Source organism: Aedes aegypti, chromosome 3, assembly GCF_002204515.2.
Source record: "Aedes aegypti strain LVP_AGWG chromosome 3, AaegL5.0 Primary Assembly, whole genome shotgun sequence".
Classification (NCBI taxonomy): Eukaryota; Metazoa; Arthropoda; class Insecta; order Diptera; family Culicidae; genus Aedes; species Aedes aegypti.
The window spans coordinates 60,832,971-60,838,835 of record NC_035109.1 but is presented as its reverse complement, the minus strand read 5'-3'; positions in this window follow the sequence as shown (position 1 = coordinate 60,838,835).

Genomic DNA, 5,865 nt, shown 5'->3' with positions numbered 1-5,865 from the left:
GCCCATGTTAAGGAAAACAGCGATTTAAGATGTGAAAACCATCATTTTATGCTCTTTTTAAGGTGAAGATGAATCGAAGCCAAACTTCAAATTTTCAAGAGCACCGATCTGGAGAACCAAGCATCCGTTTAAGCTGAAAACTTAATCGATTGGTCACTAGCTGGTGGTGACCAATCGATTAGGTTTTCAGCTCAAACGGGTGCATGGTTCTCCAGATCCGTGCTCTTGAAAATTTGAGCTTTGGCTTCTTCACCTTAATGATGGTTGGATAGACAAACATGTTTTCTTTCAAACAGTAGAAACAGCTATCCTTTTTAGTTTTTCAGGGTTTTATAAATCTATTAAAAAAAAAAATGCTTGCTTAACTGCACATGTATTGTTTTGCGGAGCCCCGCATGAGTTCGGTGTTACTCGTACTGTCAACGTACCAACACAATCATGCTATTTTATATGCTGCATACATTTGGGCGTTGGCTTAGATGTTATTGTTCAATAATAGTATATAAGAATGCGAAAAATGTACATTTGTAAGGTTCCGAATTGCGCGTAACTTCAATATGGCGTTACGTTTGGTAGAATTTGAATTCAAACGGCTGTTTTGGTATTATGAAATGGGGTTCAGGTCCTTCAATAAGATTTTTAAGGACAAATTTAACAATGTTTTTGCATGTAATACAAACCATGACAGTGCACAAGTCGCCTCTCGTCGATATTTTCAGAAATTTGATTAGTTATAGACCTTAAAAAGGGCCTTGAAAATCGCACAAAATTGCAACGAAAACAGCGAAAAACGGTTTTATACGTTTTTCACGATATTTTTGAGAAAAACACATAAAAATGTATTAAGAGAAGCATTATTATCAATTTTCTATAACCAAGGGTGAAAAGAAGTATTCTAAAATACATCGTTCGTCCAAATCGAGGGTGGCGCGTTTTGCCCCCTAAGGCATATTACCCCCAGTTCCCCTACAATCAACAACGCCGACCCAGAGAATATAATTATACTAGAGAAACGCGGAGAGAATTTTGACTTTGTTTATAAACAATATTTGCAATGACTATCAACAATTGAGGTGATTCAAACAAAATTTTAGAGTGCGTGTCATCCTGCAGTCGCCATAAGAAACCAAGCTTACCAATGACGTCACTTTTGTATCGCTTTTCACTAACACACCTACATCGTCTCTTTTGCGTAACATCTTTGAGTCTCATTGAATTTGCTCGATTGGAACCACGTTTGACGGTTTAATTGGAATCTTCGGTTTCAGAATCCGCGCTTCTCTATATAAACAAATTCTCTGCGCCGACCATCAGTAGAATCCGTCACCGTTGATTTTTTCTTGGTGTGAATGCAGCTTCGACAATACACACACGAATCCCATCCTTTTTCTACACTTATTCTCATCCACCTACTGCGATTCGGTGGCAGCATCAAAATACCCCACAAAAAGTCTGCCAATTGCAAAATTTTTGCTTTTTGATTTAAAGACAATCATAATGCATCAACTGAAGACATCACATGGCCGTTTTTTTACACCAGTAATGTGAAAACCATTTGCAATTTTTAATATTCTATTCTCAATGTCAGTGCCCCTGGGTGAAATTCAATTTGTGTTCATTTTGTACCTTATATTCCAACATTTCCACTATTTAGTTCATTTAAAGTTGAGGCATACATAGTTGACTATTGTTTGATAAAAAAAACCTGAAGGTCATAGACACAACAGACAATTTGAACAAATTTAGATGTAAACTTGTGAAAAGTAATGGAATCGTTCTGGTAGCCTTCGGTAAAGTTGTTGAGATTAACAATATCGATATGATCATGAATAAATTGAATCTTTTCTAGATGTAGCCAGTGACATTTTTATAAAACTAATTTATATCCTGGTTGTAAGATTTATGGGCTTCATGGTCGTGCGGTGAATGTCGTCAGACACTAAACTATATCGTGTCAAGGTTCAGTTCCCACTTCAGCCTTTGAAACAATTTGTGAGGAATGTTTTTCGGATGTGCCATTGGAGCATGCTTGTCTGTTGTTCAATGTTGAGTGACAGTCTGTGCCGCTAAAATGCTGAAGTTGATGCCCGTGCCTTTTTTGTTGAAAAAAAAGGTAGCATCGCTCCCCTAGGTACAAAAGTCGTCGGATAGCGAAATATGCGTCATCGTCGGTAGATGTCCAATCTTCTAGCTTATCAAGATCTTGGAATACAGAATGTTGACAAAAAGTTACCAGGATCACCTAGCGGATAAATTTCCAGTAAGATTGTGTACTGCCAGATAAAACTTTTTCTGCTGAACAGCTTTGCCGAAGACACAGAGTGTTTTATGAAGGCCCGATCTGACATGTTTGTTTTCGCGCGCTACTGGCGTGTTTTTTTCGGTTTTCAGCAAGTGTCGGTACAAGAGTGTTCTGTGATGGTCCAGCCCTCCCAGTAACCTTTGTGGAGATGCAATGCAGAGGCAAATATGCTCTCTGAATAGCAAAGGTTACAGAATAACATTCCTTCCCCCAATCCTGCCTGACTGCAAGGGCGTGGCCAGCGCCGTTATTGACCCTGTACAAATAGAGGCACTGAGTTATGCACTCTGAAAAAGTTTATGGACAATTCCAGCCGAACTTCTAGTTGATTCTTTGCGCATCTTCGGACGATCACGGAATAGCAAATGGTTGCTATATGTGTGGTCAGTCTAAGCTAAGCTAAGCTGATCAGCTTTGCCGAAGACACCAACCTTATAACAAATAAGGATCTTCAAATGTAGACAGTAGAAAACAATTTGTAGCTAGCACCACTTAGCGGATACATTTTTAATTCGATTTTTTACCTCCAGATAGCCCTCATCTGCTGAATATCTTTGCCGTAGACGCCAACCTTCTGGCTGATAAGGATCTTGATGTAGAGAAGATCGAATATTTATTTTCTTAGCGCCACTCAGACTCTTCAGATTGGCCGAATACATCAAGCTTCTAGCTCATTTGAATGTTTGAGGCTAATTTTGGGACCCTGTTCTCCACGATTTTTCCGTAATCTTGAAAAGTGGGCAGGGGGTATGTCCACGCATGGATTTTAAAATAAACTAATCTCATTTACTTAAAAATTTATTTCAAATCATTTTATCTACTAATCTTTGAATTGTGACCATTTATAAATTCAAGGTTTATCTCGGACTTCTAAATTTTAAGGATAGAAGTACTTCGTCGATGGTAGTGCTGAGCTATCTTTAAGCATATACGAGATATTCTGTGAAGTATTATAAGCCCTGGTTCTGAACTTCACAAAGTATCAATGCGTTCAATAGGAGACCTGACTGTATTCGAATGTCAGCTAGAAACAAAAGATGACGAGCAATGTAGAGTATGTAGAGTACCGTAATTTCGGGTGAAATTGATCATTTTTCACGGTTTTTCTAGTCTGTGTTCTATAATGTTAACAATGCCAAACAACTAAATGCAGGAAAACAAGTACGAAGGTAAGCCTCAACGACTTATGTACCAACATTTTCTAACAAATGTCATTTTAGTTTTAACAAATACCTCTAAAATAAAAAAAATCAGAGGATCTCATTTCGGGTGAAATTGATCACTTGTCAATGTCATTATTGTTAGTTTCCAAAACAACTCTATATGATAAATTTGAGCTCCCTAAATCGGAATATGCTTGTAAAATTCTTAACAATGCAATATATATATGAATAACGAATAGTTAAATTTCAAGAATTACGTGGAAAACGCCTAAACGTATTCAATTTCCTAAGAAATTCAATGATATCTAACAGAAATTCAATTATTTCAACCATATGAGCAAATTGGTACGAGTTTTGGTGATGAAATCTGGTTTGGGGATATATCTCAAGCATCCTCACAAACTTTCAGGTTTATGCCATGTTCAAATCCTTGCTTATAAATAGAAGTTCATAGGTGTTTGTCAATACTGCACCGTGCATGATTTTGAAATTTTACATTATTTTCATAGTAATAAACATTCTTTAACGCAAAAAAACTGCACAACACACCATTCGACAATAGTTACGACAAGCAACGTTCATTTACTGCAATTTACATTGATATTTGTGCTCCATTACGAATAAATAAAATCGTGTGATACGATGATCAATTTTACCCTTCTGATCAATTACACCCGATTTTACGGTATCAGATAATGCTATCTCGTTTCGCTCAAAGGAGGACTGAAGTTATTTTAAACATGAATTTGTGCGATTCAGTTTGAAAGGGAATATTTGCATGTAACTATTGAATAAAATGGAAACAAAACAAAATTTATTTTTTATAGTTATTTGATTCTAAATCGATCTCCAAAAAGTACGGGTACTTCCTTAAAACTTTTATTACTATGACTGAATGAATGGAAGAGTTCCGGGTTCACTTATGATTCAGGATTTTTTTTCATTACTCTTTTCATATTTGACAATAACATGCATTGTCTTCATCCTTAGCCAAGTGGTTAGAGTACACGGCCACAAAGCAAAGGCATGCTGAAGTTGTCTGGGATCGATTCCCGGTCGGTCCAGGTTATTTTTCGTAATGGAAATTTTTTTGACTTCCCTGGGCGTAGAGTGTCATCGTACCTGCCACACGATATACGAATGTGAAAATGGCAACTACGGCAAAGAAAGCTTTCAGTCAATAACTGTGGAAAAAGAAGCAGGCTCTGTCCTAGTGAGGACGTTATTGCCAAGAAGAAGATGCATCGTATTGAAAAGCTTTTCATTGCAAAGTTTCAGACAATTCGGTCGAGAAAAGCTACAATGCTTAAGATAATAATGAATGCACGCAAGTTGTTCTTTTATTATTATTTTTTTTTTTCATTTGTAATCGCCGCTTGATTTTATTGCTCTCTAATGAGTAAAACTACATCTCAAAACGAAATCAATTTAAAAAAAAATTTGAAAGAGAACACAAGGGCACTCCTCAACTAACGCTAACCATAATCTTACATTCATGCCATCATCGGAATGGCGAGCAAACGGCGTTTCATGGCTGCAACATGATTCTTGCATTTCGTGCCAAGAAATGTTCCACTTTACGCCGGGCAATCTAATGAATAATCCAGTTTCAGCCAAAGGGGGTCGCATCGACAGGCAGCAATCCACAGACTGAGCGTAGAAGGTGCCGTAAATTCAAGTGAAATTGATCACCGTTTCACACGATTTTATTTCTTAATAATACTCTCAGTTCAATAGAACACCAATATCAATGTAATCTATAGAAAATTTAAATTATTTGTCGAATTATGTGTTGTGATGTTGTTTGCGCCGAATAATGTATATTTCTATGAAAATAATTTAAAAATCTAGAATTATGCTTGGTGTAGTATTGGTAGACATCCAAAAAGTTCAAGTTGTAAACAAGTATTGTTGGAAAATGTTCTAAATGATCTAGAGAACAGATAAGAAAATCCGTGAAAATGATCAATTTCACCAGAAATAACGGTACCTCTCCGGAAGCGGGAAAACCAGACCATGCATTTAGTGGCCACCTTCTGTTCCTGCTTCTTCGCCGATGTCATCAACGGGGAGACTCACTTGCCAAGTGGTTTGACACGTCACTGAACATTATCTAATTTTCCAGCTGGGAACAATAAAGCCAGTCAAGTATCAAGTACGACTGCAACGACTTACAGCAGCTTTCCGGGTTCGATCCGATGAATAATTGATTGAATTGTAATGTTCCATTTACATGTCCCTACGGTGCATTCGGAAAAGATGTGAAACGGCACTGGTTGGATTATTTGACGGGGTTTGATGGCTAATGAATATGATCTCCGTGTTAATCGAAGGGAAATTTGTGATACATACATGGTACATACGAATAAAAAATAAAACAAACATAGAAAAACGATCAAC